Here is a 21,319-nt window from a genome sequence, read left to right as displayed (position 1 = left end):
TTGTTAGTATATTCTTACATAGAATATTGTGTCTAGACGCCGCATTGCAGCATCTTACCTTGAAGCAGTGCAGCTACCATTCATGTAAGTTAAAGCCTCTAGCATGTTACTTTGTAACATTAATGCCATCTTTATACCAATACTCTAGCGATGGGACTATTAGGACTTTAGAAGATCACAGCAAAGTATTGTGGCCTTTACCTAATCACTTTAAAGGCTAGCGAGCAAGTGAACCACATCAATCTGTGTTAGAAGTTGGATTCCAACGCACACGTCCATTGGAGACTGCGACCTGAACGCAGCGCCTTAGACTGCTTGGCCTTCCTGACTGGAAAATGCCGTAAGTAGTGAAAATTATAAAAGTATCTTGATTTCGTACACTGCATATGTCATTGCTTTACCCTTTGTTATTATATGCTTACATAGAATATTGTGTCTAGACGCCGCATTGCAGCATCTTACCTTGAAGCAGTGCAGCTAGCATTCATGTAAGTGAAAGCCTCTAGAATGTTACTTTGTAACATTAATGCCATCTTTATACCAATACTCTAGCGATGGGACTATTAGGACTTTAGAAGATCACAGCAAAGTATTGTGGCCTTTACCTAATCACTTTACAGGCTAGCGAGCAAGTGAACCACATCAATCCGTGTTAGAAGTTGGATTCCAACGCACACGTCCATTGGAGACTGCGACCTGAACGCAGCGCCTTAGACTGCTTGGCCTTCCTGACTGGAAACCTCTGTAAGTAGTGAAAATTACAAAAAGTATCTGGATTTTGTACACTGCGTATGTCATTGCTTTACCCTTTGTTAGTATATTCTTACATAGAATATTGTCTAGACGCCGCATTGCAGCATCTTACCTTGAAGCAGTGCAGCTACCATTCATGCAAGTGCACGCCTCTAGCATGTTACTTTGTAACATTAATGCCATCTTTATACCAATACTCTAGCAATGGGACTATTAGGACTTTAGAAGATCACAGCAAAGTATTGTGGCCTTTACCTAATCTCAATACAGGCAACCGAGCAAGTGAACCAAATCTATCCTGTCAGAAGTGCGATTCGAACCCACGCCTCCAATGGAGACTGCGACCTGAACGCAACGCCTTAGACCGCTCGGCCATCCTGACTTGAAGATGCCGTAAGTAGTGAAAATTATAAAAGTATCTTGATTTCGTACACTGCATATGTCATTGCTTTACCCTTTGTTATTATATGCTTACATAGAATATTGTGTCTAGACGCCGCATTGCAGCATCTTACCTTGAAGCAGTGCAGCTAGCATTCATGTAAGTGAAAGCCTCTAGCATGTTACTTTGTAACATTAATGCCATCTTTATACCAATACTCTAGCGATGGGACTATTAGGACTTTAGAAAATCACAGCAAAGTATTGTGGCCTTTACCTAATCACTTTACAGGCTAGCGAGCAAGTGAACCACATCAATCCGTGTTAGAAGTTGGATTCCAACGCACACGTCCATTGGAGACTGCGACCTGAACGCAGCGCCTTAGACTGCTTGGCCTTCCTGACTGGAAACCTCTGTAAGTAGTGAAAATTATAAAAGTATCTTGATTTCGTACACTGCATATGTCATTGCTTTACCCTTTGTTATTATATGCTTACATAGAATATTGTGTCTAGACGCCGCATTGCAGCATCTTACCTTGAAGCAGTGCAGCTAGCATTCATGTAAGTGAAAGCCTCTAGCATGTTACTTTGTAACTTTAATGCCATCTTTATACCAATACTCTAGCGATGGGACTATTAGGACTTTAGAAGATCACAGCAAAGTATTGTGGCCTTTACCTAATCACTTTAAAGGCTAGCGAGCAAGTGAACCACATCAATCTGTGTTAGAAGTTGGATTCCAACGCACACGTCCATTGGAGACTGCGACCTGAACGCAGCGCCTTAGACTGCTTGGCCTTCCTGACTGGAAACCTCTGTAAGTAGTGAAAATTACAAAAAGTATCTGGATTTCGTACACTGCATATGTCATTGCTTTACCCTTTGTTAGTATATTCTTACATAGAATATTGTCTAGACGCCGCATTGCAGCATCTTACCTTGAAGCAGTGCAGCTACCATTCATGCAAGTGCACGCCTCTAGCATGTTACTTTGTAACATTAATGCCATCTTTATACCAATACTCTAGCGATGGGACTATTAGGACTTTAGAAGATCACAGCAAAGTATTGTGGCCTTTACCTAATCACTTTACAGGCTAGCGAGCAAGTGAACCACATCAATCCGTGTTAGAAGTTGGATTCCAACGCACACGTCCATTGGAGACTGCGACCTGAACGCAGCGCCTTAGACTGCTTGGCCTTCCTGACTGGAAACCTCTGTAAGTAGTGAAAATTATAAAAGTATCTTGATTTCGTACACTGCATATGTCATTGCTTTACCCTTTGTTATTATATGCTTACATAGAATATTGTGTCTAGACGCCGCATTGCAGCATCTTACCTTAAAGCAGTGCAGCTACCATTCATTTAATTGGTAACATTAATGCCATCTTTATACCTATACTCTAGCGACGGGACTATTGATACTTTACAAAATCACAGCACAGCATTGTTGCCTTTACCTAATCTCAATACAGGCAGCCGAGCAAGTGAACCAAATCTATCCTGTCAGAAGTGGGATTCGAAACCACGCCTCCAATGGAGACTGCGACCTGAACGCAGCGCCTTAGACCGCTCGGCCATCCTGACTTGAAAATGCTGTAAGTAGTGAAAATTACAAAAAGTATCTGGATTTCGTACACTGCATATGTCATTGCTTTACCCTTTGTTAGTATATTCTTACATAGAATATTGTGTCTAGACGCCGCATTGCAGCATCTTACCTTGAAGCAGTGCAGCTACCATTCATGTAAGTTAAAGCCTCTAGCATGTTACTTTGTAACATTAATGCCATCTTTATACCAATACTCTAGCGATGGGACTATTAGGACTTTAGAAAATCACAGCAAAGTATTGTGGCCTTTACCTCATCACTTTACAGGCTAGCGAGCAAGTGAACCACATCAATCCGTGTTAGAAGTTGGATTCCAACGCACACGTCCATTGGAGACTGCGACCTGAACGCAGCGCCTTAGACTGCTTGGCCTTCCTGACTGGAAACCTCTGTAAGTAGTGAAAATTATAAAAGTATCTTGATTTCGTACACTGCATATGTCATTGCTTTACCCTTTGTTATTATATGCTTACATAGAATATTGTGTCTAGACGCCGCATTGCAGCATCTTACCTTAAAGCAGTGCAGCTACCATTCATTTAATTGGTAACATTAATGCCATCTTTATACCTATACTCTAGCGACGGGACTATTGATACTTTACAGAATCACAGCACAGCATTGTTGCCTTTACCTAATCTCAATACAGGCAACCGAGCAAGTGAACCAAATCTATCCTGTCAGAAGTGGGATTCGAACCCACGCCTCCAATGGAGACTGCGACCTGAACGCAGCGCCTTAGACCGCTCGGCCATCCTGACTTGAAAATGCTGTAAGTAGTGAAAATTACAAAAAGTATCTGGATTTCGTACACTGCATATGTCATTGCTTTACCCTTTGTTAGTATATTCTTACATAGAATATTGTGTCTAGACGCCGCATTGCAGCATCTTACCTTGAAGCAGTGCAGCTACCATTCATGTAAGTTAAAGCCTCTAGCATGTTACTTTGTAACATTAATGCCATCTTTATACCAATACTCTAGCGATGGGACTATTAGGACTTTAGAAAATCACAGCAAAGTATTGTGGCCTTTACCTCATCACTTTACAGGCTAGCGAGCAAGTGAACCACATCAATCCGTGTTAGAAGTTGGATTCCAACGCACACGTCCATTGGAGACTGCGACCTGAACGCAGCGCCTTAGACTGCTTGGCCTTCCTGACTGGAAACCTCTGTAAGTAGTGAAAATTATAAAAGTATCTTGATTTCGTACACTGCATATGTCATTGCTTTACCCTTTGTTATTATATGCTTACATAGAATATTGTGTCTAGACGCCGCATTGCAGCATCTTACCTTAAAGCAGTGCAGCTACCATTCATTTAATTGGTAACATTAATGCCATCTTTATACCTATACTCTAGCGACGGGACTATTGATACTTTACAGAATCACAGCACAGCATTGTTGCCTTTACCTAATCTCAATACAGGCAACCGAGCAAGTGAACCAAATCTATCCTGTCAGAAGTGGGATTCCAACCCACGCCTCCAATGGAGACTGCGACCTGAACGCAGCGCCTTAGACCGCTCGGCCATCCTGACTTGAAAATGCTGTAAGTAGTGAAAAATACAAAAAGTATCTGGATTTCGTACACTGCATATGTCATTGCTTTACCCTTTGTTAGTATATTCTTACATAGAATATTGTGTCTAGACGCCGCATTGCAGCATCTTACCTTGAAGCAGTGCAGCTACCATTCATGTAAGTTAAAGCCTCTAGCATGTTACTTTGTAACATTAATGCCATCTTTATACCAATACTCTAGCGATGGGACTATTAGGACTTTAGAAGATCACAGCAAAGTATTGTGGCCTTTACCTAATCACTTTAAAGGCTAGCGAGCAAGTGAACCACATCAATCTGTGTTAGAAGTTGGATTCCAACGCACACGTCCATTGGAGACTGCGACCTGAACGCAGCGCCTTAGACTGCTTGGCCTTCCTGACTGGAAAATGCCGTAAGTAGTGAAAATTATAAAAGTATCTTGATTTCGTACACTGCATATGTCATTGCTTTACCCTTTGTTATTATATGCTTACATAGAATATTGTGTCTAGACGCCGCATTGCAGCATCTTACCTTGAAGCAGTGCAGCTAGCATTCATGTAAGTGAAAGCCTCTAGCATGTTACTTTGTAACATTAATGCCATCTTTATACCAATACTCTAGCGATGGGACTATTAGGACTTTAGAAAATCACAGCAAAGTATTGTGGCCTTTACCTAATCACTTTACAGGCTAGCGAGCAAGTGAACCACATCAATCCGTGTTAGAAGTTGGATTCCAACGCACACGTCCATTGGAGACTGCGACCTGAACGCAGCGCCTTAGACTGCTTGGCCTTCCTGACTGGAAACCTCTGTAAGTAGTGAAAATTACAAAAAGTATCTGGATTTTGTACACTGCGTATGTCATTGCTTTACCCTTTGTTAGTATATTCTTACATAGAATATTGTCTAGACGCCGCATTGCAGCATCTTACCTTGAAGCAGTGCAGCTACCATTCATGCAAGTGCACGCCTCTAGCATGTTACTTTGTAACATTAATGCCATCTTTATACCAATACTCTAGCAATGGGACTATTAGGACTTTAGAAGATCACAGCAAAGTATTGTGGCCTTTACCTAATCTCAATACAGGCAACCGAGCAAGTGAACCAAATCTATCCTGTCAGAAGTGCGATTCGAACCCACGCCTCCAATGGAGACTGCGACCTGAACGCAACGCCTTAGACCGCTCGGCCATCCTGACTTGAAGATGCCGTAAGTAGTGAAAATTATAAAAGTATCTTGATTTCGTACACTGCATATGTCATTGCTTTACCCTTTGTTATTATATGCTTACATAGAATATTGTGTCTAGACGCCGCATTGCAGCATCTTACCTTGAAGCAGTGCAGCTAGCATTCATGTAAGTGAAAGCCTCTAGCATGTTACTTTGTAACATTAATGCCATCTTTATACCAATACTCTAGCGATGGGACTATTAGGACTTTAGAAAATCACAGCAAAGTATTGTGGCCTTTACCTAATCACTTTACAGGCTAGCGAGCAAGTGAACCACATCAATCCGTGTTAGAAGTTGGATTCCAACGCACACGTCCATTGGAGACTGCGACCTGAACGCAGCGCCTTAGACTGCTTGGCCTTCCTGACTGGAAACCTCTGTAAGTAGTGAAAATTATAAAAGTATCTTGATTTCGTACACTGCATATGTCATTGCTTTACCCTTTGTTATTATATGCTTACATAGAATATTGTGTCTAGACGCCGCATTGCAGCATCTTACCTTGAAGCAGTGCAGCTAGCATTCATGTAAGTGAAAGCCTCTAGCATGTTACTTTGTAACTTTAATGCCATCTTTATACCAATACTCTAGCGATGGGACTATTAGGACTTTAGAAGATCACAGCAAAGTATTGTGGCCTTTACCTAATCACTTTAAAGGCTAGCGAGCAAGTGAACCACATCAATCTGTGTTAGAAGTTGGATTCCAACGCACACGTCCATTGGAGACTGCGACCTGAACGCAGCGCCTTAGACTGCTTGGCCTTCCTGACTGGAAACCTCTGTAAGTAGTGAAAATTACAAAAAGTATCTGGATTTCGTACACTGCATATGTCATTGCTTTACCCTTTGTTAGTATATTCTTACATAGAATATTGTCTAGACGCCGCATTGCAGCATCTTACCTTGAAGCAGTGCAGCTACCATTCATGCAAGTGCACGCCTCTAGCATGTTACTTTGTAACATTAATGCCATCTTTATACCAATACTCTAGCGATGGGACTATTAGGACTTTAGAAGATCACAGCAAAGTATTGTGGCCTTTACCTAATCACTTTACAGGCTAGCGAGCAAGTGAACCACATCAATCCGTGTTAGAAGTTGGATTCCAACGCACACGTCCATTGGAGACTGCGACCTGAACGCAGCACCTTAGACTGCTTGGCCTTCCTGACTGGAAACCTCTGTAAGTAGTGAAAATTATAAAAGTATCTTGATTTCGTACACTGCATATGTCATTGCTTTACCCTTTGTTATTATATGCTTACATAGAATATTGTGTCTAGACGCCGCATTGCAGCATCTTACCTTAAAGCAGTGCAGCTACCATTCATTTAATTGGTAACATTAATGCCATCTTTATACCTATACTCTAGCGACGGGACTATTGATACTTTACAAAATCACATTACAGCATTGTTGCCTTTACCTAATCTCAATACAGGCAGCCGAGCAAGTGAACCAAATCTATCCTGTCAGAAGTGGGATTCGAAACCACGTCTCCAATGGAGACTGCGACCTGAACGCAGCGCCTTAGACCGCTCGGCCATCCTGACTTGAAAATGCTGTAAGTAGTGAAAAATACAAAAAGTATCTGGATTTCGTACACTGCATATGTCATTGCTTTACCCTTTGTTAGTATATTCTTACATAGAATATTGTGTCTAGACGCCGCATTGCAGCATCTTACCTTGAAGCAGTGCAGCTACCATTCATGCAAGTGAAAGCCTCTAGCATGTTACTTTGTAACTTTAATGCCATCTTTATACCAATACTCTAGCGATGGGACTATTAGGACTTTAGAAAATCACAGGAAAGTATTGTGGCCTTTACCTCATCTCAATACAGGCAACCGAGCAAGTGAACCAAATCTATCCTGTCAGAAGTGGGATTCGAACCCACGCCTCCAATGGAGACTGCGACCTGAACGCAGCGCCTTAGACCGCTCGGCCATCCTGACTTGAAAATGCTGTAAGTAGTGAAAATTACAAAAAGTATCTGGATTTCGTACACTGCATATGTCATTGCTTTACCCTTTGTTAGTATATTCTTACATAGAATATTGTGTCTAGACGCCGCATTGCAGCATCTTACCTTGAAGCAGTGCAGCTACCATTCATGTAAGTTAAAGCCTCTAGCATGTTACTTTGTAACATTAATGCCATCTTTATACCAATACTCTAGCGATGGGACTATTAGGACTTTAGAAAATCACAGCAAAGTATTGTGGCCTTTACCTCATCACTTTACAGGCTAGCGAGCAAGTGAACCACATCAATCCGTGTTAGAAGTTGGATTCCAACGCACACGTCCATTGGAGACTGCGACCTGAACGCAGCGCCTTAGACTGCTTGGCCTTCCTGACTGGAAACCTCTGTAAGTAGTGAAAATTATAAAAGTATCTTGATTTCGTACACTGCATATGTCATTGCTTTACCCTTTGTTATTATATGCTTACATAGAATATTGTGTCTAGACGCCGCATTGCAGCATCTTACCTTAAAGCAGTGCAGCTACCATTCATTTAATTGGTAACATTAATGCCATCTTTATACCTATACTCTAGCGACGGGACTATTGATACTTTACAGAATCACAGCACAGCATTGTTGCCTTTACCTAATCTCAATACAGGCAACCGAGCAAGTGAACCAAATCTATCCTGTCAGAAGTGGGATTCCAACCCACGCCTCCAATGGAGACTGCGACCTGAACGCAGCGCCTTAGACCGCTCGGCCATCCTGACTTGAAAATGCTGTAAGTAGTGAAAATTACAAAAAGTATCTGGATTTCGTACACTGCATATGTCATTGCTTTACCCTTTGTTAGTATATTCTTACATAGAATATTGTGTCTAGACGCCGCATTGCAGCATCTTACCTTGAAGCAGTGCAGCTACCATTCATGTAAGTTAAAGCCTCTAGCATGTTACTTTGTAACATTAATGCCATCTTTATACCAATACTCTAGCGATGGGACTATTAGGACTTTAGAAGATCACAGCAAAGTATTGTGGCCTTTACCTAATCACTTTAAAGGCTAGCGAGCAAGTGAACCACATCAATCTGTGTTAGAAGTTGGATTCCAACGCACACGTCCATTGCAGACTGCGACCTGAACGCAGCGCCTTAGACTGCTTGGCCTTCCTGACTGGAAAATGCCGTAAGTAGTGAAAATTATAAAAGCATCTTGATTTCGTACACTGCATATGTCATTGCTTTACCCTTTGTTATTATATGCTTACATAGAATATTGTGTCTAGACGCCGCATTGCAGCATCTTACCTTGAAGCAGTGCAGCTAGCATTCATGTAAGTGAAAGCCTCTAGCATGTTACTTTGTAACTTTAATGCCATCTTTATACCAATACTCTAGCGATGGGACTATTAGGACTTTAGAAGATCACAGCAAAGTATTGTGGCCTTTACCTAATCACTTTAAAGGCTAGCGAGCAAGTGAACCACATCAATCTGTGTTAGAAGTTGGATTCCAACGCACACGTCCATTGGAGACTGCGACCTGAACGCAGCGCCTTAGACTGCTTGGCCTTCCTGACTGGAAACCTCTGTAAGTAGTGAAAATTACAAAAAGTATCTGGATTTCGTACACTGCATATGTCATTGCTTTACCCTTTGTTAGTATATTCTTACATAGAATATTGTCTAGACGCCGCATTGCAGCATCTTACCTTGAAGCAGTGCAGCTACCATTCATGCAAGTGCACGCCTCTAGCATGTTACTTTGTAACATTAATGCCATCTTTATACCAATACTCTAGCGATGGGACTATTAGGACTTTAGAAGATCACAGCAAAGTATTGTGGCCTTTACCTAATCACTTTACAGGCTAGCGAGCAAGTGAACCACATCAATCCGTGTTAGAAGTTGGATTCCAACGCACACGTCCATTGGAGACTGCGACCTGAACGCAGCACCTTAGACTGCTTGGCCTTCCTGACTGGAAACCTCTGTAAGTAGTGAAAATTATAAAAGTATCTTGATTTCGTACACTGCATATGTCATTGCTTTACCCTTTGTTATTATATGCTTACATAGAATATTGTGTCTAGACGCCGCATTGCAGCATCTTACCTTAAAGCAGTGCAGCTACCATTCATTTAATTGGTAACATTAATGCCATCTTTATACCTATACTCTAGCGACGGGACTATTGATACTTTACAAAATCACAGCACAGCATTGTTGCCTTTACCTAATCTCAATACAGGCAGCCGAGCAAGTGAACCAAATCTATCCTGTCAGAAGTGGGATTCGAAACCACGTCTCCAATGGAGACTGCGACCTGAACGCAGCGCCTTAGACCGCTCGGCCATCCTGACTTGAAAATGCTGTAAGTAGTGAAAAATACAAAAAGTATCTGGATTTCGTACACTGCATATGTCATTGCTTTACCCTTTGTTAGTATATTCTTACATAGAATATTGTGTCTAGACGCCGCATTGCAGCATCTTACCTTGAAGCAGTGCAGCTACCATTCATGCAACTGAAAGCCTCTAGCATGTTACTTTGTAACTTTAATGCCATCTTTATACCAATACTCTAGCGATGGGACTATTAGGACTTTAGAAAATCACAGGAAAGTATTGTGGCCTTTACCTCATCTCAATACAGGCAACCGAGCAAGTGAACCAAATCTATCCTGTCAGAAGTGGGATTTGAACCCACGCCTCCAATGGAGACTGCGACCTGAACGCAACGCCTTAGACCGCTCGGCCATCCTGACTTGAAGATGCCGTAAGTAGTGAAAATTATAAAAGTATCTTGATTTCGTACACTGCATATGTCATTGCTTTACCCTTTGTTATTATATGCTTACATAGAATATTGTGTCTAGACGCCGCATTGCAGCATCTTACCTTGAAGCAGTGCAGCTAGCATTCATGTAAGTGAAAGCCTCTAGCATGTTACTTTGTAACATTAATGCCATCTTTATACCAATACTCTAGCGATGGGACTATTAGGACTTTAGAAAATCACAGCAAAGTATTGTGGCCTTTACCTAATCACTTTACAGGCTAGCGAGCAAGTGAACCACATCAATCCGTGTTAGAAGTTGGATTCCAACGCACACGTCCATTGGAGACTGCGACCTGAACGCAGCGCCTTAGACTGCTTGGCCTTCCTGACTGGAAACCTCTGTAAGTAGTGAAAATTATAAAAGTATCTTGATTTCGTACACTGCATATGTCATTGCTTTACCCTTTGTTATTATATGCTTACATAGAATATTGTGTCTAGACGCCGCATTGCAGCATCTTACCTTGAAGCAGTGCAGCTAGCATTCATGTAAGTGAAAGCCTCTAGCATGTTACTTTGTAACTTTAATGCCATCTTTATACCAATACTCTAGCGATGGGACTATTAGGACTTTAGAAGATCACAGCAAAGTATTGTGGCCTTTACCTAATCACTTTAAAGGCTAGCGAGCAAGTGAACCACATCAATCTGTGTTAGAAGTTGGATTCCAACGCACACGTCCATTGGAGACTGCGACCTGAACGCAGCGCCTTAGACTGCTTGGCCTTCCTGACTGGAAACCTCTGTAAGTAGTGAAAATTATAAAAGTATCTTGATTTCGTACACTGCATATGTCATTGCTTTACCCTTTGTTATTATATGCTTACATAGAATATTGTGTCTAGACGCCGCATTGCAGCATCTTACCTTGAAGCAGTGCAGCTAGCATTCATGTAAGTGAAAGCCTCTAGCATGTTACTTTGTAACATTAATGCCATCTTTATACCAATACTCTAGCGATGGGACTATTAGGACTTTAGAAAATCACGGCAAAGTATTGTGGCCTTTACCTAATCACTTTACAGGCTAGCGAGCAAGTGAACCACATCAATCCGTGTTAGAAGTTGGATTCCAACGCACACGTCCATTGGAGACTGCGACCTGAACGCAGCGCCTTAGACTGCTTGGCCTTCCTGACTGGAAACCTCTGTAAGTAGTGAAAATTATAAAAGTATCTTGATTTCGTACACTGCATATGTCATTGCTTTACCCTTTGTTATTATATGCTTACATAGAATATTGTGTCTAGACGCCGCATTGCAGCATCTTACCTTGAAGCAGTGCAGCTAGCATTCATGTAAGTGAAAGCCTCTAGCATGTTACTTTGTAACTTTAATGCCATCTTTATACCAATACTCTAGCGATGGGACTATTAGGACTTTAGAAGATCACAGCAAAGTATTGTGGCCTTTACCTAATCACTTTAAAGGCTAGCGAGCAAGTGAACCACATCAATCTGTGTTAGAAGTTGGATTCCAACGCACACGTCCATTGGAGACTGCGACCTGAACGCAGCGCCTTAGACTGCTTGGCCTTCCTGACTGGAAACCTCTGTAAGTAGTGAAAATTATAAAAGTATCTTGATTTCGTACACTGCATATGTCATTGCTTTACCCTTTGTTATTATATGCTTACATAGAATATTGTGTCTAGACGCCGCATTGCAGCATCTTACCTTGAAGCAGTGCAGCTAGCATTCATGTAAGTGAAAGCCTCTAGCATGTTACTTTGTAACATTAATGCCATCTTTATACCAATACTCTAGCGATGGGACTATTAGGACTTTAGAAAATCACAGCAAAGTATTGTGGCCTTTACCTAATCACTTTAAAGGCTAGCGAGCAAGTGAACCACATCAATCTGTGTTAGAAGTTGGATTCCAACGCACACGTCCATTGGAGACTGCGACCTGAACGCAGCGCCTTAGACTGCTTGGCCTTCCTGACTGGAAACCTCTGTAAGTAGTGAAAATTATAAAAGTATCTTGATTTCGTACACTGCATATGTCATTGCTTTACCCTTTGTTATTATATGCTTACATAGAATATTGTGTCTAGACGCCGCATTGCAGCATCTTACCTTAAAGCAGTGCAGCTACCATTCATTTAATTGGTAACATTAATGCCATCTTTATACCTATACTCTAGCGACGGGACTATTGATACTTTACAAAATCACAGCACAGCATTGTTGCCTTTACCTAATCTCAATACAGGCAGCCGAGCAAGTGAACCAAATCTATCCTGTCAGAAGTGGGATTCGAAACCACGCCTCCAATGGAGACTGCGACCTGAACGCAGCGCCTTAGACCGCTCGGCCATCCTGACTTGAAAATGATGTAAGTAGTGAAAAATACAAAAAGTATCTGGATTTCGTACACTGCATATGTCATTGCTTTACCCTTTGTTAGTATATTCTTACATAGAATATTGTGTCTAGACGCCGCATTGCAGCATCTTACCTTGAAGCAGTGCAGCTACCATTCATGCAAGTGAAAGCCTCTAGCATGTTACTTTGTAACTTTAATGCCATCTTTATACCAATACTCTAGCGATGGGACTATTAGGACTTTAGAAAATCACAGGAAAGTATTGTGGCCTTTACCTCATCTCAATACAGGCAACCGAGCAAGTGAACCAAATCTATCCTGTCAGAAGTGGGATTCGAACCCACGCCTCCAATGGAGACTGCGACCTGAACGCAGCGCCTTAGACCGCTCGGCCATCCTGACTTGAAAATGCTGTAAGTAGTGAAAATTACAAAAAGTATCTGGATTTCGTACACTGCATATGTCATTGCTTTACCCTTTGTTAGTATATTCTTACATAGAATATTGTGTCTAGACGCCGCATTGCAGCATCTTACCTTGAAGCAGTGCAGCTACCATTCATGTAAGTTAAAGCCTCTAGCATGTTACTTTGTAACATTAATGCCATCTTTATACCAATACTCTAGCGATGGGACTATTAGGACTTTAGAAAATCACAGCAAAGTATTGTGGCCTTTACCTCATCACTTTACAGGCTAGCGAGCAAGTGAACCACATCAATCCGTGTTAGAAGTTGGATTCCAACGCACACGTCCATTGGAGACTGCGACCTGAACGCAGCGCCTTAGACTGCTTGGCCTTCCTGACTGGAAACCTCTGTAAGTAGTGAAAATTATAAAAGTATCTTGATTTCGTACACTGCATATGTCATTGCTTTACCCTTTGTTATTATATGCTTACATAGAATATTGTGTCTAGACGCCGCATTGCAGCATCTTACCTTAAAGCAGTGCAGCTACCATTCATTTAATTGGTAACATTAATGCCATCTTTATACCTATACTCTAGCGACGGGACTATTGATACTTTACAGAATCACAGCACAGCATTGTTGCCTTTACCTAATCTCAATACAGGCAACCGAGCAAGTGAACCAAATCTATCCTGTCAGAAGTGGGATTCCAACCCACGCCTCCAATGGAGACTGCGACCTGAACGCAGCGCCTTAGACCGCTCGGCCATCCTGACTTGAAAATGCTGTAAGTAGTGAAAATTACAAAAAGTATCTGGATTTCGTACACTGCATATGTCATTGCTTTACCCTTTGTTAGTATATTCTTACATAGAATATTGTGTCTAGACGCCGCATTGCAGCATCTTACCTTGAAGCAGTGCAGCTACCATTCATGTAAGTTAAAGCCTCTAGCATGTTACTTTGTAACATTAATGCCATCTTTATACCAATACTCTAGCGATGGGACTATTAGGACTTTAGAAAATCACAGCAAAGTATTGTGGCCTTTACCTCATCACTTTACAGGCTAGCGAGCAAGTGAACCACATCAATCCGTGTTAGAAGTTGGATTCCAACGCACACGTCCATTGGAGACTGCGACCTAAACGCAGCGCCTTAGACTGCTTGGCCTTCCTGACTGGAAAATGCCGTAAGTAGTGAAAATTATAAAAGTATCTTGATTTCGTACACTGCATATGTCATTGCTTTACCCTTTGTTATTATATGCTTACATAGAATATTGTGTCTAGACGCCGCATTGCAGCATCTTACCTTGAAGCAGTGCAGCTAGCATTCATGTAAGTGAAAGCCTCTAGCATGTTACTTTGTAACTTTAATGCCATCTTTATACCAATACTCTAGCGATGGGACTATTAGGACTTTAGAAGATCACAGCAAAGTATTGTGGCCTTTACCTAATCACTTTAAAGGCTAGCGAGCAAGTGAACCACATCAATCTGTGTTAGAAGTTGGATTCCAACGCACACGTCCATTGGAGACTGCGACCTGAACGCAGCGCCTTAGACTGCTTGGCCTTCCTGACTGGAAACCTCTGTAAGTAGTGAAAATTACAAAAAGTATCTGGATTTCGTACACTGCATATGTCATTGCTTTACCCTTTGTTAGTATATTCTTACATAGAATATTGTCTAGACGCCGCATTGCAGCATCTTACCTTGAAGCAGTGCAGCTACCATTCATGCAAGTGCACGCCTCTAGCATGTTACTTTGTAACATTAATGCCATCTTTATACCAATACTCTAGCGATGGGACTATTAGGACTTTAGAAGATCACAGCAAAGTATTGTGGCCTTTACCTAATCACTTTACAGGCTAGCGAGCAAGTGAACCCCATCAATCCGTGTTAGAAGTTGGATTCCAACGCACACGTCCATTGGAGACTGCGACCTGAACGCAGCGCCTTAGACTGCTTGGCCTTCCTGACTGGAAACCTCTGTAAGTAGTGAAAATTACAAAAAGTATCTGGATTTTGTACACTGCATATGTCATTGCTTTACCCTTTGTTAGTATATTCTTACATAGAATATTGTCTAGACGCCGCATTGCAGCATCTTACCTTGAAGCAGTGCAGCTACCATTCATGCAAGTGCACGCCTCTAGCATGTTACTTTGTAACATTAATGCCATCTTTATACCAATACTCTAGCAATGGGACTATTAGGACTTTAGAAGATCACAGCAAAGTATTGTGGCCTTTACCTAATCTCAATACAGGCAACCGAGCAAGTGAACCAAATCTATCCTGTCAGAAGTGCGATTCGAACCCACGCCTCCAATGGAGACTGCGACCTGAACGCAACGCCTTAGACCGCTCGGCCATCCTGACTTGAAGATGCCGTAAGTAGTGAAAATTATAAAAGTATCTTGATTTCGTACACTGCATATGTCATTGCTTTACCCTTTGTTATTATATGCTTACATAGAATATTGTGTCTAGACGCCGCATTGCAGCATCTTACCTTGAAGCAGTGCAGCTAGCATTCATGTAAGTGAAAGCCTCTAGCATGTTACTTTGTAACATTAATGCCATCTTTATACCAATACTCTAGCGATGGGACTATTAGGACTTTAGAAAATCACAGCAAAGTATTGTGGCCTTTACCTAATCACTTTACAGGCTAGCGAGCAAGTGAACCACATCAATCCGTGTTAGAAGTTGGATTCCAACGCACACGTCCATTGGAGACTGCGACCTGAACGCAGCGCCTTAGACTGCTTGGCCTTCCTGACTGGAAACCTCTGTAAGTAGTGAAAATTATAAAAGTATCTTGATTTCGTACACTGCATATGTCATTGCTTTACCCTTTGTTATTATATGCTTACATAGAATATTGTGTCTAGACGCCGCATTGCAGCATCTTACCTTGAAGCAGTGCAGCTAGCATTCATGTAAGTGAAAGCCTCTAGCATGTTACTTTGTAACTTTAATGCCATCTTTATACCAATACTCTAGCGATGGGACTATTAGGACTTTAGAAGATCACAGCAAAGTATTGTGGCCTTTACCTAATCACTTTAAAGGCTAGCGAGCAAGTGAACCACATCAATCTGTGTTAGAAGTTGGATTCCAACGCACACGTCCATTGGAGACTGCGACCTGAACGCAGCGCCTTAGACTGCTTGGCCTTCCTGACTGGAAACCTCTGTAAGTAGTGAAAATTATAAAAGTATCTTGATTTCGTACACTGCATATGTCATTGCTTTACCCTTTGTTATTATATGCTTACATAGAATATTGTGTCTAGACGCCGCATTGCAGCATCTTACCTTAAAGCAGTGCAGCTACCATTCATTTAATTGGTAACATTAATGCCATCTTTATACCTATACTCTAGCGACGGGACTATTGATACTTTACAAAATCACAGCACAGCATTGTTGCCTTTACCTAATCTCAATACAGGCAGCCGAGCAAGTGAACCAAATCTATCCTGTCAGAAGTGGGATTCGAAACCACGTCTCCAATGGAGACTGCGACCTGAACGCAGCGCCTTAGACCGCTCGGCCATCCTGACTTGAAAATGCTGTAAGTAGTGAAAAATACAAAAAGTATCTGGATTTCGTACACTGCATATGTCATTGCTTTACCCTTTGTTAGTATATTCTTAAATAGAATATTGTGTCTAGACGCCGCATTGCAGCATCTTACCTTGAAGCAGTGCAGCTACCATTCATGCAAGTGAAAGCCTCTAGCATGTTACTTTGTAACTTTAATGCCATCTTTATACCAATACTCTAGCGATGGGACTATTAGGACTTTAGAAAATCACAGGAAAGTATTGTGGCCTTTACCTCATCTCAATACAGGCAACCGAGCAAGTGAACCAAATCTATCCTGTCAGAAGTGGGATTCGAACCCACGCCTCCAATGGAGACTGCGACCTGAACGCAGCGCCTTAGACCGCTCGGCCATCCTGACTTGAAAATGCTGTAAGTAGTGAAAATTACAAAAAGTATCTGGATTTCGTACACTGCATATGTCATTGCTTTACCCTTTGTTAGTATATTCTTACATAGAATATTGTGTCTAGACGCCGCATTGCAGCATCTTACCTTGAAGCAGTGCAGCTACCATTCATGTAAGTTAAAGCCTCTAGCATGTTACTTTGTAACATTAATGCCATCTTTATACCAATACTCTAGCGATGGGACTATTAGGACTTTAGAAAATCACAGCAAAGTATTGTGGCCTTTACCTCATCACTTTACAGGCTAGCGAGCAAGTGAACCACATCAATCCGTGTTAGAAGTTGGATTCCAACGCACACGTCCATTGGAGACTGCGACCTGAACGCAGCGCCTTAGACTGCTTGGCCTTCCTGACTGGAAACCTCTGTAAGTAGTGAAAATTATAAAAGTATCTTGATTTCGTACACTGCATATGTCATTGCTTTACCCTTTGTTATTATATGCTTACATAGAATATTGTGTCTAGACGCCGCATTGCAGCATCTTACCTTAAAGCAGTGCAGCTACCATTCATTTAATTGGTAACATTAATGCCATCTTTATACCTATACTCTAGCGACGGGACTATTGATACTTTACAGAATCACAGCACAGCATTGTTGCCTTTACCTAATCTCAATACAGGCAACCGAGCAAGTGAACCAAATCTATCCTGTCAGAAGTGGGATTCCAACCCACGCCTCCAATGGAGACTGCGACCTGAACGCAGCGCCTTAGACCGCTCGGCCATCCTGACTTGAAAATGCTGTAAGTAGTGAAAATTACAAAAAGTATCTGGATTTCGTACACTGCATATGTCATTGCTTTACCCTTTGTTAGTATATTCTTACATAGAATATTGTGTCTAGACGCCGCATTGCAGCATCTTACCTTGAAGCAGTGCAGCTACCATTCATGTAAGTTAAAGCCTCTAGCATGTTACTTTGTAACATTAATGCCATCTTTATACCAATACTCTAGCGATGGGACTATTAGGACTTTAGAAGATCACAGCAAAGTATTGTGGCCTTTACCTAATCACTTTAAAGGCTAGCGAGCAAGTGAACCACATCAATCTGTGTTAGAAGTTGGATTCCAACGCACACGTCCATTGGAGACTGCGACCTGAACGCAGCGCCTTAGACTGCTTGGCCTTCCTGACTGGAAAATGCCGTAAGTAGTGAAAATTATAAAAGTATCTTGATTTCGTACACTGCATATGTCATTGCTTTACCCTTTGTTATTATATGCTTACATAGAATATTGTGTCTAGACGCCGCATTGCAGCATCTTACCTTGAAGCAGTGCAGCTAGCATTCATGTAAGTGAAAGCCTCTAGCATGTTACTTTGTAACATTAATGCCATCTTTATACCAATACTCTAGCGATGGGACTATTAGGACTTTAGAAGATCACAGCAAAGTATTGTGGCCTTTACCTAATCACTTTACAGGCTAGCGAGCAAGTGAACCACATCAATCCGTGTTAGAAGTTGGATTCCAACGCACACGTCCATTGGAGACTGCGACCTGAACGCAGCGCCTTAGACTGCTTGGCCTTCCTGACTGGAAACCTCTGTAAGTAGTGAAAATTACAAAAAGTATCTGGATTTTGTACACTGCGTATGTCATTGCTTTACCCTTTGTTAGTATATTCTTACATAGAATATTGTCTAGACGCCGCATTGCAGCATCTTACCTTGAAGCAGTGCAGCTACCATTCATGCAAGTGCACGCCTCTAGCATGTTACTTTGTAACATTAATGCCATCTTTATACCAATACTCTAGCAATGGGACTATTAGGACTTTAGAAGATCACAGCAAAGTATTGTGGCCTTTACCTAATCTCAATACAGGCAACCGAGCAAGTGAACCAAATCTATCCTGTCAGAAGTGCGATTCGAACCCACGCCTCCAATGGAGACTGCGACCTGAACGCAACGCCTTAGACCGCTCGGCCATCCTGACTTGAAGATGCCGTAAGTAGTGAAAATGATAAAAGTATCTTGATTTCGTACACTGCATATGTCATTGCTTTACCCTTTGTTATTATATGCTTACATAGAATATTGTGTCTAGACGCCGCATTGCAGCATCTTACCTTGAAGCAGTGCAGCTAGCATTCATGTAAGTGAAAGCCTCTAGCATGTTACTTTGTAACATTAATGCCATCTTTATACCAATACTCTAGCGATGGGACTATTAGGACTTTAGAAAATCACAGCAAAGTATTGTGGCCTTTACCTAATCACTTTACAGGCTAGCGAGCAAGTGAACCACATCAATCCGTGTTAGAAGTTGGATTCCAACGCACACGTCCATTGGAGACTGCGACCTGAACGCAGCGCCTTAGACTGCTTGGCCTTCCTGACTGGAAACCTCTGTAAGTAGTGAAAATTACAAAAAGTATCTGGATTTCGTACACTGCATATGTCATTGTTTTACCCTTTGTTAGTATATTCTTACATAGAATATTGTCTAGACGCCGCATTGCAGCATCTTACCTTGAAGCAGTGCAGCTACCATTCATGCAAGTGCACGCCTCTAGCATGTTACTTTGTAACATTAATGCCATCTTTATACCAATACTCTAGCGATGGGACTATTAGGACTTTAGAAGATCACAGCAAAGTATTGTGGCCTTTACCTAATCACTTTACAGGCTAGCGAGCAAGTGAACCACATCAATCCGTGTTAGAAGTTGGATTCCAACGCACACGTCCATTGGAGACTGCGACCTGAACGCAGCGCCTTAGACTGCTTGGCCTTCCTGACTGGAAACCTCTGTAAGTAGTGAAAATTATAAAAGTATCTTGATTTCGTACACTGCATATGTCATTGCTTTACCCTTTGTTATTATATGCTTACATAGAATATTGTGTCTAGACGCCGCATTGCAGCATCTTACCTTAAAGCAGTGCAGCTACCATTCATTTAATTGGTAACATTAATGCCATCTTTATACCTATACTCTAGCGACGGGACTATTGATACTTTACAAAATCACAGCACAGCATTGTTGCCTTTACCTAATCTCAATACAGGCAACCGAGCAAGTGAACCAAATCTATCCTGTCAGAAGTGGGATTCCAACCCACGCCTCCAATGGAGACTGCGACCTGAACGCAGCGCCTTAGACCGCTCGGCCATCCTGACTTGAAAATGCTGTAAGTAGTGAAAAATACAAAAAGTATCTGGATTTCGTACACTGCATATGTCATTGCTTTACCCTTTGTTAGTATATTCTTACATAGAATATTGTGTCTAGACGCCGCATTGCAGCATCTTACCTTGAAGCAGTGCAGCTACCATTCATGTAAGTTAAAGCCTCTAGCATGTTACTTTGTAACATTAATGCCATCTTTATACCAATACTCTAGCGATGGGACTATTAGGACTTTAGAAGATCACAGCAAAGTATTGTGGCCTTTACCTAATCACTTTAAAGGCTAGCGAGCAAGTGAACCACATCAATCTGTGTTAGAAGTTGGATTCCAACGCACACGTCCATTGGAGACTGCGACCTGAACGCAGCGCCTTAGACTGCTTGGCCTTCCTGACTGGAAAATGCCGTAAGTAGTGAAAATTATAAAAGTATCTTGATTTCGTACACTGCATATGTCATTGCTTTACCCTTTGTTATTATATGCTTACATAGAATATTGTGTCTAGACGCCGCATTGCAGCATCTTACCTTGAAGCAGTGCAGCTAGCATTCATGTAAGTGAAAGCCTCTAGCATGTTACTTTGTAACATTAATGCCATCTTTATACCAATACTCTAGCGATGGGACTATTAGGACTTTAGAAAATCACAGCAAAGTATTGTGGCCTTTACCTAATCACTTTACAGGCTAGCGAGCAAGTGAACCACATCAATCCGTGTTAGAAGTTGGATTCCAACGCACACGTCCATTGGAGACTGCGACCTGAACGCAGCGCCTTAGACTGCTTGGCCTTCCTGACTGGAAACCTCTGTAAGTAGTGAAAATTACAAAAAGTATCTGGATTTTGTACACTGCGTATGTCATTGCTTTACCCTTTGTTAGTATATTCTTACATAGAATATTGTCTAGACGCCGCATTGCAGCATCTTACCTTGAAGCAGTGCAGCTACCATTCATGCAAGTGCACGCCTCTAGCATGTTACTTTGTAACATTAATGCCATCTTTATACCAATACTCTAGCAATGGGACTATTAGG

At 41.7% G+C, this 21,319-nt stretch overlaps 19 non-coding genes across 19 annotated transcripts; all 19 read right to left on the bottom strand.

Annotated features, from left to right (window-relative positions):
• Nucleotides 1–1,052: 1,052 nt before the first annotated feature.
• On the bottom strand, nucleotides 1,053–1,135 carry trnal-cag (transfer RNA leucine (anticodon CAG)). Its single transcript has one exon. It is a non-coding gene; the product is annotated as a tRNA-Leu (tRNA).
• Nucleotides 1,136–2,644: 1,509 nt separating this feature from the next.
• On the bottom strand, nucleotides 2,645–2,727 carry trnal-cag (transfer RNA leucine (anticodon CAG)). The gene has a single exon. It is a non-coding gene; the product is annotated as a tRNA-Leu (tRNA).
• A 703-nt stretch (nucleotides 2,728–3,430) lies between these two features.
• trnal-cag (transfer RNA leucine (anticodon CAG)) lies at nucleotides 3,431–3,513 on the bottom strand. The gene has a single exon. It is a non-coding gene; the product is annotated as a tRNA-Leu (tRNA).
• A 703-nt stretch (nucleotides 3,514–4,216) lies between these two features.
• trnal-cag (transfer RNA leucine (anticodon CAG)) lies at nucleotides 4,217–4,299 on the bottom strand. The gene has a single exon. It is a non-coding gene; the product is annotated as a tRNA-Leu (tRNA).
• Nucleotides 4,300–5,427: 1,128 nt separating this feature from the next.
• On the bottom strand, nucleotides 5,428–5,510 carry trnal-cag (transfer RNA leucine (anticodon CAG)). Its single transcript has one exon. It is a non-coding gene; the product is annotated as a tRNA-Leu (tRNA).
• Nucleotides 5,511–7,019: 1,509 nt separating this feature from the next.
• On the bottom strand, nucleotides 7,020–7,102 carry trnal-cag (transfer RNA leucine (anticodon CAG)). The gene has a single exon. It is a non-coding gene; the product is annotated as a tRNA-Leu (tRNA).
• Nucleotides 7,103–7,423: 321 nt separating this feature from the next.
• Nucleotides 7,424–7,506, bottom strand: trnal-cag (transfer RNA leucine (anticodon CAG)). Its single transcript has one exon. It is a non-coding gene; the product is annotated as a tRNA-Leu (tRNA).
• A 703-nt stretch (nucleotides 7,507–8,209) lies between these two features.
• Nucleotides 8,210–8,292, bottom strand: trnal-cag (transfer RNA leucine (anticodon CAG)). Its single transcript has one exon. It is a non-coding gene; the product is annotated as a tRNA-Leu (tRNA).
• Nucleotides 8,293–9,802: 1,510 nt separating this feature from the next.
• Nucleotides 9,803–9,885, bottom strand: trnal-cag (transfer RNA leucine (anticodon CAG)). The gene has a single exon. It is a non-coding gene; the product is annotated as a tRNA-Leu (tRNA).
• A 321-nt stretch (nucleotides 9,886–10,206) lies between these two features.
• Nucleotides 10,207–10,289, bottom strand: trnal-cag (transfer RNA leucine (anticodon CAG)). The gene has a single exon. It is a non-coding gene; the product is annotated as a tRNA-Leu (tRNA).
• A 2,318-nt stretch (nucleotides 10,290–12,607) lies between these two features.
• Nucleotides 12,608–12,690, bottom strand: trnal-cag (transfer RNA leucine (anticodon CAG)). Its single transcript has one exon. It is a non-coding gene; the product is annotated as a tRNA-Leu (tRNA).
• A 321-nt stretch (nucleotides 12,691–13,011) lies between these two features.
• On the bottom strand, nucleotides 13,012–13,094 carry trnal-cag (transfer RNA leucine (anticodon CAG)). The gene has a single exon. It is a non-coding gene; the product is annotated as a tRNA-Leu (tRNA).
• Nucleotides 13,095–13,797: 703 nt separating this feature from the next.
• On the bottom strand, nucleotides 13,798–13,880 carry trnal-cag (transfer RNA leucine (anticodon CAG)). Its single transcript has one exon. It is a non-coding gene; the product is annotated as a tRNA-Leu (tRNA).
• A 1,531-nt stretch (nucleotides 13,881–15,411) lies between these two features.
• On the bottom strand, nucleotides 15,412–15,494 carry trnal-cag (transfer RNA leucine (anticodon CAG)). Its single transcript has one exon. It is a non-coding gene; the product is annotated as a tRNA-Leu (tRNA).
• Nucleotides 15,495–16,600: 1,106 nt separating this feature from the next.
• On the bottom strand, nucleotides 16,601–16,683 carry trnal-cag (transfer RNA leucine (anticodon CAG)). Its single transcript has one exon. It is a non-coding gene; the product is annotated as a tRNA-Leu (tRNA).
• A 321-nt stretch (nucleotides 16,684–17,004) lies between these two features.
• Nucleotides 17,005–17,087, bottom strand: trnal-cag (transfer RNA leucine (anticodon CAG)). Its single transcript has one exon. It is a non-coding gene; the product is annotated as a tRNA-Leu (tRNA).
• A 703-nt stretch (nucleotides 17,088–17,790) lies between these two features.
• trnal-cag (transfer RNA leucine (anticodon CAG)) lies at nucleotides 17,791–17,873 on the bottom strand. The gene has a single exon. It is a non-coding gene; the product is annotated as a tRNA-Leu (tRNA).
• A 1,128-nt stretch (nucleotides 17,874–19,001) lies between these two features.
• On the bottom strand, nucleotides 19,002–19,084 carry trnal-cag (transfer RNA leucine (anticodon CAG)). The gene has a single exon. It is a non-coding gene; the product is annotated as a tRNA-Leu (tRNA).
• A 1,105-nt stretch (nucleotides 19,085–20,189) lies between these two features.
• On the bottom strand, nucleotides 20,190–20,272 carry trnal-cag (transfer RNA leucine (anticodon CAG)). The gene has a single exon. It is a non-coding gene; the product is annotated as a tRNA-Leu (tRNA).
• Nucleotides 20,273–21,319: the final 1,047 nt, after the last annotated feature.

This window comes from Gasterosteus aculeatus, chromosome 13, assembly GCF_964276395.1.
Source record: "Gasterosteus aculeatus chromosome 13, fGasAcu3.hap1.1, whole genome shotgun sequence".
NCBI lineage: Eukaryota > Metazoa > Chordata > Actinopteri > Perciformes > Gasterosteidae > Gasterosteus > Gasterosteus aculeatus.
The sequence above is the reverse complement of the archived record's forward strand: the minus strand, read 5'-3'. Positions and strand labels throughout refer to the sequence as shown.